The 14754-nt window shown below is 33.2% G+C and overlaps 1 protein-coding gene across 1 annotated transcript in view; it reads right to left on the reverse strand.

Moving 5' to 3' along the window:
* Positions 1-14754, reverse strand: part of LOC138758395 (E3 ubiquitin-protein ligase HECW1-like) — a 284362-nt gene that overhangs the window by 261733 nt on the left and 7875 nt on the right. The gene's annotated exons all lie outside the window — the stretch shown is intronic.

Raw genomic sequence — 14754 nt, forward strand, 5'->3', positions numbered from 1 at the left:
TCCAATCATGATATAAAATACAGTGATTGACCCTGTAGGTAAATATGTTATAGTACATTGTCAATTTTTTTTTCAGAATTTTAGACTATTTTGGAATGTGTATGCACCAACTGTAGATGATAAATATATATATATCTTTGGCTTTGCTTCGCGGACGAAGATTTATGGAGGGGGTATATATACATATATATATACACACACAAGAAGCATTTCTTAATTTAGCAGGAGCACATTAGAATATTTTAATAGCTGGGGATTTTAATTTTTGTTTAATCTAGTTTTAGATAGATCATCCAGAACATTAATAAGAGCAAAAGCAGCAAGAACAACTTTAGCACTAATGAAGGATTTGAACTTAATAGGCATATGGAGAATTCATCCAAGAGATAGACATTATTATTTTTATTTGAATCAACATGATTCCCCTTCAGGGGGCCGTGGCAAGATGGCGTAGAGTCTAGACGTGCAATCTCAACCTCTCTGGCCAGACTTTTAAATACCTGTTTTTAACCCTTTGTTTTCAAGTTTAAACTTTTTAAATTTTAGTTTAAAGTATTAAGGAATTATTATGGCCACTAATGGTAAAAAGACTAAACCTCAAGTTCATAAGAAGTAACATTTGCAAAGTGCTGAAGATTTGGGGCCTAGACAACTTAATACAGCCCCAGGCTCAATCTCTTCATTGTCTAAACCCCAAAGATTACCTGTAGGGGCTGAAAAAAATACCTATTATTCACCAAATGAAGGATGGCGCTGGAATTACCCGTTCTCCGGAAGAAGGTGCGTGTTTCCAAGAAGTGGACCCCGATTTGGAAAGCCTTTCGATTTCAATGGAGGGAGCACACAGGAAGACGACTCCATTGTTGGAAATGCATCAGGTAGCATTTCAATCTGAATAAATCGTTTTTCTTTGTGAATTGATGAAAAAACAACGAGATAAGGGAGGAGACCAGCGGCGACTCCCTGAAGAAGTCAGAGTACCGTGACTGGGAGTCCAGACCCGCAGTAAAACTTTTAAAATGTCTTCTGTTGAGTTGCAGCAGGAGCTGCAGTTACCTTGTTCTGCCACTATGTCAGAGAGAGCAGAGCTGAGCTTTACTGAATCACAGTGTATGCAATTAAATGCAGTTATTCAGCTGTTATAAAACCTTTGTTGACATCTCAAATGAATGAAATGGTTCAAATGAATGCTGGTATAAGTTAAGAATTAAATATGGTTAAGACACGTGTGGATGCATCTTATGAAGAATTAAAAAAATTTCAGACTGCTTTTTTGGACTGTAAACAACAAGTGACTTCTAACACAGAAAAAGTGTTGAAGGTGGAAAAATCAATCATAGAATTAGGAGAACATGAGAAGGAGCGAGAAAGGAAAATAGATTATTTGGAGAATCAAAGCAGAAGGAATAATGTGAAAATTGTTGGTTTGCCAGAAGGTATAGAAGGACAAGATCCTCTTTGTTTCTTTAAAGACTGGATTCCGCAAATATTAGGGCAAGAATTTTTCTGTGGGATTGGTGCTGGAAAGTGCCCATAGAGCTTTAAGAAGAATACCCTCAGCTGGTCAACTACCGAGACCGGAAATAATTCGATGTCTGAGTTATTTGGACAGAGAAGCAACACTTCGACTTGCAGTGCAAAATGTGAGTCAATGACAAACCCCTTAATTGATTCAGAATAGCAGAGTCTTTTTTTTATCCTGATTTGAGTCAAGAGGTCATTCAACGTTGATTCAATCCAGTTAAAGAAGTTTTGTGGCGTAAAGGTTATAAGTCTACTTTTCGTTACCCTGAGGAGTTGAAGGTGTTTTATGGAGACTATCAATTTTGGTTTTTTGAAACTGATTGTAGAGCAATGATTTTTGCTGATTCATTGCCAGATATAAGAGGACAAAGACGTAGTCCACCATTATCTCCTAAAGAAAAATCTGGTTGCTCTGGAAATGGAAGAAATGGGAAAAACAGGAATGGAAAGAGTCTACCTCCTTCTGAAATGGGATTTTCGAGATTGGAATCTTCTGGATGAAAAAAAGAATTTTCTTATTCTATTTTTTCTTTTGTTATTATGATATTTTGATGTTATTGACTGTTTGGCTGCGGAGGGAGAGATTTGCACTAAGTTCTTTATTAGTCATCAGCCACTGGTGGGTGACCCACACCCAATTTTTGTTTAGGGGATTACTACTTTTTTCTTTATTTTTTTTTTAGTTTTTTTAGTTTTTAATTTGTGATTTTTTAATTGGAGGGCCTATATACGTTGATTTGAGTTTTAATATAAAGATATTGGTATTTAGTAATAATAGATATGTCAAAGTTGAGGTTTTCTACTTTTAATGTTCGAGGATTAAATAGTGCGATTAAACGTAAGTGAGTCTTGGCGTATATTAAGAAAATCATAATTGATATTGCCTTTTTACAAGAAACACATTTGAATGTGAAGGAAAGCTTGAAATTAAAATGGGACTGGGTTGGGCATGTATATTTTTCTTCATTTAATTCTAGAGCTAAAGGTGTAGCGATTTTGATACATAAAAATTTATCTTTTGAATTACAATCAATGGAGGAAAAGGCAGGATGTATTCTTAACTTGAATTGTAAGATTTTTAGTGAATTTTGGACTTTACTTAATATTTATGCCCCAAATGCAGATGATGAAATATTTATTTCAGATGTATTTTTATGTTTGGGTCAGGCTAATGATAATATTTTAGTTCCAAGATGGAAATTCAGGTCCAAGCGTTGATGAAAGATCTTAATTTAGTAGATATTTGGAGATGTCTTAATCTGATAGAGAAAGATTTTTCCTTTTATTTGTCTAGACATGAATCATTTTCAAGGATTTACTTTTTAGTATCGATACATTTACAAGGGAAAATACAACAAGCGGAATATAAAAGTAGGGTGATTTCAGATCAATCTCTGTTATATTTTACATATGAAACTTCTGAGAAAATTCAAATAGCTTATTGTTGGAGATTTAATACAATGTTGTTAAAAATATGGAATTTATTGATTTTTTGAAAAAACAAATTAATTTTTTTTAAAAGAATATTCTAATTCTGTTCAAAGTAAGTTTGTATTATGGGATGCTATTAAAGCCTATTTGAGAGGACAAATAATTAGTTATACTTCTAAAATAAAAAAGATTTGATTAAATCAGAGTCTTGAATTAGAGAAACAGATCGATGAGTTAGAAAAGGAATTTCAAAGATGTAACAGAAGATCAGAAAATAGAATTATCTAGGCTGAAATTGAAATATAATACTTTGCAATCTTATCAATTTGAATGTGTGATTAATAGGACAAAACAATGGTATTACGAATGGGGAGAGAAAGTACATAAGGTATTGGCGTGACAATTAAAGAAAGAACAGATATCAACAACTATTAATGCTGTTAGATGGAATTCTCTTATTACTTATAAACCTCATGAGATTAATGATGAATTTTATTCATTTTATAAAAAGTTATATAAATCTGAAGGAAAACAGGAAATTGGATCGATTGATCTTTTTTAAAATCACATTGAATTTACCGGTATTAGGGGATGGAGATATGCAGGAGTTAGAAGAACCATTTACTGATTCAGAAATTAAAATGGCTATGCTGGAAATGCCGAACGGTAAATCGCCTGGTGATGATGTATTTTCGGTTGAATTTTATAAAATTTTTTATGATGATTTATCTACAGTGTTTGGGGATGTATTAAAGTTTGAAAACATTATGAATTACTTGAGTCTTGTTCTAGTGCTTTAATTACAGTAACTCCTAAAAAAGATAGAGATCCTTTGAAAATATCTTCATATAGACCAATTTCATTGTTAAATGTAGATTATAAAATAGCTAAAATATTAGCAAATAGATTGGCTAAATTTTTACCAAAGTTGATTCATATTGATCAAACAGGTTTTATAAAGAATCAATGTGCTTCAGATAACATTTTGCGCGTGATTAGTTTGATTAACAGATTACGACAATCTTTAGATCACCCAATGGTGATATCCTTAGATGCAGAAAAAGCATTTGATAGAGTTGAATGGAATTTTTTGTTTAAAGTTTTGGAGAAATTTATGTTTGGTCCTTCTTTTATTGGTTGGATTAGGGCTCTATATAGTAAACCGGTAGCTAGAGTATCGATGAATGGTTTGATTTCGGAATCTTTTAAGTTAACTCGATCAGCTCATCAAGGTTGTCCTTTATCACCATGTTTGTTTGCATTAGTGATTGAACCTTTAGCACAGTTGATAAAACAAAATACACAGATACAAGGTATGAAAGTTTTAGATGAGGAGTATAAAATTAATTTATTTGCTGATGATGTATTGGTGTATTTAATAAACCCAGCTCAGTCACTTTTGCATTTGAAGGAATGTTTAAAACTATATGGATGTCTTTCTGGATATAAAGTTAATTGGGAAAAAAGTGAAATATTACCGGTAAGTGAAGGAGATTATTCAGTTTATAAGAATATTATTAATTTGAAGTGGACTGATCGAATTAAATATCTGGATATAATTTTGAATGTTAATTATCAATCTTTATATAAATTAAATTATGCTCCATTAATGAAAAAAATTAAAACTGATTTGATTAAATGGAAAGATGTACCTATTAATTTAATGGGAAGAATAAATACAATTAAGATGAATATCTTTCCGCGTATATAATATTTGTTTCAATCTATTCCGTATTTACTTGATAAATTTTTTTTCGAGATTTGAATAAAATGGTTAGGGAGTTTTTATGGAGGGGTAAATTTTCGAGAGTAGCTTTGAATAAATTAACTTGGAAATATGAGTTAGGGGGACTACATTTACCACATTTTCAAAATTATTATGAGGCAGCCCAACTTAAATTTATTAGTTCATTGATGGACTAAAATAGACTCCTAGCTGGGCTAAAATTGAGATGGCAAGTATTTCTGAATTTGAAATACATCAATTTTTGTTTAGGTGGAATATAAATTTGTTTCAACAATATAATGTGCCTATACTAAAACATTTAATGAAGTTATGGACAAAGAAAAATAAAATGATAGGCTCTAGGGGTAAATTATAGGCTTTGACTCCATTGTATAATAATCAACTTATTTCTTTTTTAATAAATAATCCAAGTTTATTGGATTGGAGATTTAAAGGTGTGAAAAATTTGGAAGATTGTTTTAAAAAAGAGGGTAAGTTTTTATCTTTTAATTAGATCAGGGAAGATTTTGGTATTGATAAGAATTCTTTATATCTTTATTATCAAATTCGATCTTTGATAAAATGTATGTTTGGTAGAGATATGATTTTACCTAAAATGACTAAATTTGAGACTTTTCTTATGAAGGTACCAGAGAAGGGTTATATTTCATTTATGTATCAAATATTACAGGATGGTATGGATAAAACGGGTTGGGGTAGATCTAAAATTAAATGGGAAGCGGATATTGGTTTTATTTTTTCTGAAGAGGTTTGGTTAGATATCTGTTATGATAGTGTAACTAGATTGATAAATGAACATTATGCAATGATTAATTACATTTATTTACATCAATTATATTGGACACCTGAACATTTTTTAAAAATATGGTTTTAATGAATCAGATTTGTGTTTTAGATGTGGTGATATGGTTGGAACTTTTTTTTGTTTGGTTATGTATACATATACAATCTTTTTGGAAGAAAATTCAATCATTTTTAGAATACCTGTATAAGATTAAAATAGTTTTAGATCCAACAGTATTTTTATTGGGTGGTTTGCAACCTCTGAAAGGTTTGGGATTAGATAAATTCCAGCTTGCTTTTGTATATTTAGCTTTATCCATAGCAAAAAAAAGTATTGCTAGTATGTGGAAAGATACAAATATGATTGATATTAATAGATGACATAATGAGATAATTTAATAATGGAAAAAATTACATATGTTTCACATGATAATTATAATTTTTTTATTAATAAGTGGCTGTTATACTCAGAATATTTACATTTATATTTATATTGATTAGATTTTAATATGTATATTTAACTTTTTCTTTAATATTCTTTCTTTTTTCTTTTTTATGGCTCTGCTTAGGAGAGTTGGCTGAAGGGGGGGTTCTTTTTTTTCTTTTATAAAAAAAAGTTCATGTTCATGTTTAATTGCTGTATATGTCATGTATTATTTGTTTTTTGAACGAATAAATAAAGTTTAAAAAAAACATGATTCCTATTCAAGAATAGACATTTTTAATGTCATAGGGTTATTCTATCTAATCATCCATTACTGATGACGACTCTTACAATGGTACATAAAGAACAATATACTTAGAGATGGAGACTTAATTCAATGTTATTAAAAAGATCAGATTTTTGTGATTTTGTTAGAAATCAAATTCAGATTTTCTTTCAGACTAATTCTAATTATTCGGTTAAAGGTAAGTTTATTTTATGGGATGCAATAAAGGCTGACTTAAGCCGTAAATTATAAGAAAGATAACATGTTTAGAAAAGAATTTACAAAGTCGGGTCTCAGAGGAAAAATGTCTGAGACTTATAAGTAAGAAACTTCATTATAATACATCACAAACAAATAGAACAGAAAAAGGCATAATGACAACTAAGCAGAGATATTATGAGTTAGGTGAAAGGGCTCATAAGGTCCTTGCTTGGCAACTGAAAACAGAACAAGTTTCAAGAACTATTATTGCAGTTAAAACCGAGTCAAATCTGATTACTTATAAGCCTCATGAAATTAATGTGGCTTTCAAACAAATTTATTCTTAGTTGTATAAAACTGAATTGCAGAGATGATAACAAAATAGAGGATTTATTTTAAAATCACAGACAAGGCTACTGGTCTTAACTTTAAGGGAGTTGGATGCCCCTTTCATTTCAAGGGAAGTGGGGGCAGCATTGCGCTCATTACAAAGTAACAAATCGCCAGTAGAGGATAATTTCCCACCTGAATTTTATTAAGGATTTATTCATTCCTCCTTTTATGGGTGTATTAGAACAAGCAATGGTAACACATACACTCGCAGAAACTTTCTCTTCTGCAATTATAATGGTAATACCAAACAAAGAGATCCTTTAAAATCAGCATCTTATAGACCAATTTTTTTGTTAAATGTAAATTATCAGATAATTGCAAAAGTTTTAGCTAATAAGTTGATGAAAAATTGATACATATGGATCATGCAGGTTTTGTGAAAAAGTGAAAATCTGCCAATAATGTAACTAGGTTACTTAGAAGGGAGATTTAAGTGTGGAGATGGCTTTGCATGCAGAAAAAATGTTTGGTTTTGTTTAAGCTGTTAGAGAAATTTGGGTCCAGTATTTATAAATTGGATTAAAGCTTTATCCAATAATCCAAGAGATAAAGTTGCTATGAATTGGCACATTGTTTCCATTGACTAGATCCAGTCGGCAAGGATGCCCATTATCACCTGCATTATTTATTTTACTGATTGAATCTCTTGCAGAAATAATATGAGCTGAGCTGGATACTAAAGAATTTAAGGTTAATCGAGGAGAATATAAAATTAATTTATTCGCTGTCAATGTTTTAATTTATTTGACAGAGCCAATAGGTTCATTACATAAATTATATTTGAGATTGGAGGAATATGGTAACATTTTAGGTTACAAAGTAAACTGGAATAAAAGTGAAATTATGCTTCCTACTCGAGGGGGATTACACTCAATGTCAATGAGTTACTCAATTTAAATGGCCAGTGAATGGGATAAAATATTTAGGTATACTAGTAGATAATAAATTAGAGAAGATATAGAAAATGAACGATGTATATTTACTCAAGGAAATCAGTGAGGATTTGAATAAGTGGATAATGTTTCCAATTATATTATTGGATAGGGTTAATTATATTAAGATGGCTATATTTCCTAGGGTTCAATATATATTTCAAACATTACCAATAATAATGACAAAAGAAAGTTTTTTTCAAGAATTAAATAAATACATTGGATTTTTTCTTTGGTAGGGTAAGATGTCAAGAGTTTCTTTAGATAAATTGACTTGGAAATTTGAGTTAGGATGTTTGCAATTACCAAATTTTAGAAATTACTATAAGGCAGCTCAATTGAGATTTTTAACTTCTTTCTTTGATGAGGAAGAAAAACCAGCATGGATTAAAATAGAAATTAATAAAATTGTAAGATTTTGTATATAAATGGGAAGCTAAGGTATTATCTGGGGAAAGAGAAGCATCCTTGCTGAATCATTTGATTAATATTTGGAATAAAGTAAATGATGAAATTGGAACAAAGAATGCTGTCCACTCTAAAAAGCCTTTGATGCAAAACTGACATTCCATTTTCAATGGATAATCAATTTTTAGATATTTGGTTTCAGAAAGGAATTAGATATATAGAAGATTGCTATGTATGTAGAAATGTAAAGATATTTGATCAATTAAAAAATAAATATGGGATACAAAATAATACCCTTTTTTGTTATCAATTACAGGCTTATTTGAGAGACAAACTGGGTCCAACAATGTCACTACCAAAATGTGGTAATATTGATACGTAGTGGATAGAATACATTTATTTTGACTATGTATACTTTATTGCAAAGGGAATTATTAAGTCCAGACAATGTTGGGAGACAGATTTAAATGTTAATATTGATAAAGTAAATTGATCAGTTATGCCAGGACAGTATGACAAATATTATAAATGTTAGATATAGGTTAGTTTAATACAATTTTTTTTACATCAGTTATATTTTACTCTGCAAAAGCTAAATAAACTGAAATCAGATTTATCTGATCAGTGTTTTAGATGTGATCAGGAGTTAGGTAGTTTTTCTACTTGGTCGTGCTCCAAAGTGAAACCCTTTTGGTCAAATTTGACATTTTATTTAGAATGGGTTATGGGAATTAAATTTCCACAAACTTCAATGTTATTTTTATTAGGTAATCTTGAGGGGATAAGACTGAAACTGAAACTATCTACCAATTAAAATACATTTTTTAAAGATTGCTTTAGCAGCAGCAAGAAAATATATAGCAGTGACATGGAAATCAGATATCCATTTGGGGATGGAACGTTGGAATCCAGAAATGCATACTTGTATTCCTTTGGAGAAATCACTTATAATTTGAGAAATAAATGTCATATTTTTGAAAACTTGGCACCCATACTTAAGAATTAAGGGAATTAATAGATAGGACTTTTCCTCAAGTTTGAACTTCATTAACCTCCTTGAAATTTTTTAAGTTATAAATGATTAATTCCACCTGGTAAGGGAGAACATTTGGCAACCAGGTTTCTATTCTAGTATCTTACTTATGTTTTCTTACTATTTAATTTCTCTTTTCTCCTTCTCTTTTAGTTTTGGGGTTAGTTTAGTGGGGGGAGGGGGAGGTTTGTGTTTATATAATCATGTAATAGCTTTGATATTAATATTTGATTGTTATATTTTGTACTTTAATATTATTACATGTATGGAAAAATTTTTTTTTTTTTAAAAAGGTGTGGCATGGAACATAGAGATTAAAGAGGAGGAGGTGCTTGCTGCCAGAGAATAAAGGTAAATAAATCCCCCAGGCTTGACATGATATTCCCTCAGTCCTTGAGAGAGGCTAGTGTAGAAATTACAAGGGCTCTGGCAGAAATATTTAAAATGTCCTTAGCCTCGGGTGAGGTACCAGAGGATTGGAAGGTAACTCATGTTGCTCTGTTGTTTAAAAAAAGCTCCAAAAGTAATTAGTGGATAAATTAATGGAGAGTGTTCAGAGGGATAGGCTATACATATGATTGCGTTTAATGAATCTGATAGAGTTTTTCAATGAGGTTACCAAGAAAGTAGATGAAGACTATGGATGTTGTCTATATGGACTTCAGTAAGGCCTTTGACAGGTCCCACATGGGAATTTAGTTTAGAAAGTTCAGGCACTAGGTATCCATGGAGGGGTTGTAAAATGGATTTGAAATTGGCTGAATGGGAGAAGACAAGAGAGAAGTGGTGGATGATTGCTTCTCAAACTGGAAGCCTGTGACTAGTGGTATGCCTCAGGATCCATGCTGAGACCATTGTTGCTTATTGTCTATATCAATGATCTGTATGATAATGTGGTAAATTGGATCAGCAGGTTTTCTGATGACACTAAGATTGGAGGCATTGTGAACAGCAAGGAATGCTTTCAAAGCTTGCAGGGGGATCTGGACCAACTGGAAAAATGGGCCAGAAAATGGCAGATGGAATTTAATGCAGACAAGTGTGAGGTATTGCATTTCGGAAGGACAAGCCAAGGTAGGACATACACAGTAAATGGTAGGGCACTGAGGAGTACAAAGGAATAACAGGATCTGTGTACACAGATACAAAATTGCATGAAAGTGGCATCACAGGTAGACAGGGTTGTAATGGAAGCTTTTTGCATCTTGGCCTTCATAAATCAAAGTATTGTATACAGGAATTGGGATGTTATGGTAAGATTATACAAGGCATTGGTGATGCCAAGTTTGGAGTATTATGTGCACTTCTAGTCACAAAATTACAGGAAGGACATCAGTAAAATTGTAAGAGTGCAGAGAGCATTTACTAGGATGTTGCCAGGTATTCAGGAGTTGAGTTACAGGGAAAGATTAAACAGGTTGGGACTTTATTCCTTAGAACATAGAAGAATGAGGTGATATTTAATAGAGGTTTACAAAATTATGAGGGCAATAGACAGAGTAAATGCAAGTAAGCTCTTTCCACTTTGATTGGGAGAGCTAAATATGAGAGGTCACAGTTTTAGGGTGATAGGTGAAATGCTTAATGGGAACATTTGGGGAACTTCACTCAGAGAGTGGTGAGAGTTTGAAACAAGCTGCCATTGATGTGGTAAATGCAGACTCACTCTTAAGTTTTAAGAATAAATTAGATAGATACATGTATGAGAGCTGTCTGGAGGGTTATGGAATGGGTGCAAGTCTGTGGGACTAGAGGAATGATGTTTTGGCACAGACTAGAAGGGCTGAATGGCCTGTTTTCTGTTCAGTAGTTTTCTATGATTCTACCCATGTACCTGTCTAACAGTTTCATTTTCCTTTCTCTGAATTCTCTTTATTGCTTGAACTTATCAACCAGATGGCTTTTTTCAACAGCTTATTTCTACAGTATCCTCCCCCATCAGAGATATTACCTTTATATGAACCATCCTACCACCATCTCCTCTGTTGCTTCAACTAATTTTTCTCTTTTCCAATTATGATGAAAAATCTTTAACCTAAAACATTACCTTTGCTTTCTTTTGGATTGAAGGTGACTGACTTGCTGAGTTTTATTTCAGATTTTCTGCATCTGCAGATTTTTTTTATAATGATTTTCATTGACTGACCAATAAACTGACATAATTGCTTTTCTTTGAGTGGATGCCATCAGAGCCATCAGAATTCTATGACATTGTAAACCATGGTTTGGATATATTTTTAAATCCCAGACATTAGATTTTAAAAAAATTATGTAGTTATTTTTTACTCAAGCTTGTTAAATAAATAATTTTAAGTTTTCAGTGATTTGTAGTTATTCCTCTTGTCATAATTGACAAATGTTTGCTAATCAGCAATTAAATCAGCTGAAACCTCTTTTCTAAGTTGCTTCATTAATAAAAAGCAAAATGCTAGATATAATTAAAACCTGAGGATAATGAATGCAGTGTTTGTTTTATTAAATATTTAGTGTTGGTTCGGACCTACTTAATAAACCTCTCTATGAGATACCACTGAAAGAGCATCTGCCAAGCTCCCTTGGTATATCACATGAGATCAAGCAAGCAAAATCTACACAAGTCATCATCCATAACAGATTAAGACTAGGAATTTTAATGTTAAATAAGTGCATTTCACTTTATAAAGTCTGTTGCAGTTCTTCAATAATAGTTCCATTTTAATCTGGTCAGCACCTTATTTCCTTGAACTTTCCAAAAATACATACAAGAGGAAGAGAGATTTGGATAAATAATGTTGTTTTCCCTTTGTCCTTTATATTTGTTTGATACCAATATCACCAATCGAGTTTTTCCAAGGTTCTCTTTTCATTTTATCTTGGTCTTTAATAATTTTAAATAGGGTTATAGAATAATTCAGCATGGAAACAGTTCCTATGGTTCAACTTGCCCACACCATTCAAAATGTCCCACCCATTCTAGTCCTACCAGGTTGTGTTTAGTCCATATTTCTCTAAACCTATATTATTCATGTATCAGTCCAATTTTTTTTTTAAGTTGCATTAGTACCTACCTCAACCATCTCCTCCAACAGCCATTTCTATATATTTACTAGCCTCCCCTGTAAAAATCCTTTTAAATCTTTCCCCTTTCAACTCAAATCTACTGCATGTCCTCTGGTTAACAACTCCCTACTCTGGGAAAAAGACACCCTGCATTCATCCAATTTATTCCTCTCATGATTTTGTTGACTTCTATGAGATCACCCCATTCTCCTGCACTCTAAAGAATAAACCCTGAGCCTGCCCAACCTCTTCCAAAAGCTCAGATCCCTGAAACCTGACCATATCCTCCGAAATCTTCTCTGTACCCTCTCCAGCTTGACAACATCCTTCCTGCAGCTCGGTGACTAAACCTGAACACACAATACTCCAAATGGAACCTCACCAACATCTTAAACAACTGCAACAAGTCCTCTCTCCCAACGTCTATACCCAGTACCCTGACTGATGAAGGCCAAATTGTTGAAATCCTTTTTGACCACACTACCTACCTGGAATATATCCATTAAGTCTTCCATTCTCTCCGTGTTACAAACATCTATTTAGCCAGTCTTTCTCCAAAACTTGGCAACATTCCTGTTCATTTCCTTCACACCCATCTTTCCTGTAATGCTTTGGCCAGAACTGGTTAGAGCATTCTACCTAATGTATTATAAATTTTTAGTATGCAAATTCAGTTGAGTTTGTTTCTTTAACCTTATCTTTCAAAGCAATTGCACCATACTAACCACCTGATCTACCCATCTTGCTCCTTCAAGCATCTGTGAATGTGCACTTCAAAGTCTCGGCTCCTCCATAATTCTCTGCGTTTTACCATCCATTCACGTTTTCATCTCCTTTCTCCCTGCTTTGCTTCTTTTTGTGTATATTCCCTCATTTTACTTGCTTCATTGTTTGAGGCGCGTGGTTGCTTCACTGTGACAGAATCAATCATACAGAATCTTGGGACAGATCCCATCTGGCCCTTGAGACCTATTCATCCAAATGTACTCCAAGATTTTTAGCACTTCTTTCCTGATCCTGATGTACTCCAGAATATGCTATAAGTATACTCCTCTCTTAACTCTCCAATCTCTACATCCCTCTCCCTGGTGAATACCAATGAGAAGTGCACATTCAGGATCTTCCTCGTATTCCTTGGCTCCACACTTTGATTACCCCTCTGGTCTGGGAGGAGACCAATTCCTTCTTTATCTATTCTCTTGCTTCTAATATACTTATAAACTATTTCTCATTAATCCTACTTGCCAAGATTATATCATGACATTTTTCTGTACTCCTAATTTCTTGTTTTCTCCCGTATTCCCTATGAGCTTCAACTGACTTGAATACAATAGGCAAAGCATAGAAGGGTATGGATCTACGATGGGAAAATTGAATCAGTTTCTGTTGCAGGGGAAAGAATTGTGAGAGAAATTGGATTTATTGTTAATACAATCATAACAAGCACCATTGTTGCGAACAGAAACTTACACTCAATGTAAACTCAGTTAAACTTATAGATAAGTAAGTATCCTATTCTGTAATCAACCTCTATCTTTGCAACTTCCATTCTGTAATCAAAACAGTAAAATTATGTTAACCAAGTTTCTGTAATTGTATCCTTTGAGAGTATAAAACTTGTACCAAAATCATGCATAAGAGATCATCTTTGACTGGTCCCCTGATGTGCGTAAGTTTCAATAAACCACGCGTTGTTTCGAACATCATTGTGGCATTTCTATTTTGCTTCAACAGTGTAGATGCATCAAAATGTCAGAATGGATGTGGTAGGTGGAAAGCTGTAAAATTCCATGGCTCTACCAAGCTACATGTCTTTGGTTATATGGAAGAAATCAGAGCACCTGGAGGGAATCCGCATGGTTAGAGGGAGAATATGCAAACTCCACAGGGTCAGTACCTGTGGACAGGAACGAACCAACTCTACTAATTGTGCCAGTGTACGATGCATAGATCATTGAAGTTAGCAGGATGGGGAAGCTGATGTGGGTGGCAAGGATTATGAAATACATTCTTTCAACAGTTAATGAAAAATAGGGCTGAACATCTATACTAAAAACTTGTATTAAAAAATAAGTAGTTAGGGCACAGGTAAAATGCTGCACCCAATTCTGGTCAATGCATCACAAGAAGCCCAAAGAATTTCAATTGATGTTCTTTAGTACACAGGTCTCTTTCACTTAAATAGTCCAAGCACATTCCAGACATCAAATTCTGCGTGTCCACCTTGCCTCTACAAACTGGCAGATTGTGATTCCTATTCTTTCCTTCCTTCCCAGAGGTCTACTTTGACTTGTGATAATGTGACTGATAGCATTCCCAATGTGGCCATTCCACCAAACACTGTAACTTTAAGGATCAGGACTCATTTACAGAGGAGCAGCAGAACACTAAACTGCCATCCAGATTTGGCCATGGAGAATGACAGCGAGAAAGGGATGGGGGTACCCGAGCACAGACCGAAACAGCCCATTTTTTTCTGTTGGCAACGATAGACCTCATGATCCTCCACACCTATAGATCAAGCCTTTTGCAGAACTATAATTTCTAATTGAA

This window comes from Narcine bancroftii, chromosome 1, assembly GCF_036971445.1.
Source record: "Narcine bancroftii isolate sNarBan1 chromosome 1, sNarBan1.hap1, whole genome shotgun sequence".
In the NCBI taxonomy this organism is placed as follows: Eukaryota; Metazoa; Chordata; class Chondrichthyes; order Torpediniformes; family Narcinidae; genus Narcine; species Narcine bancroftii.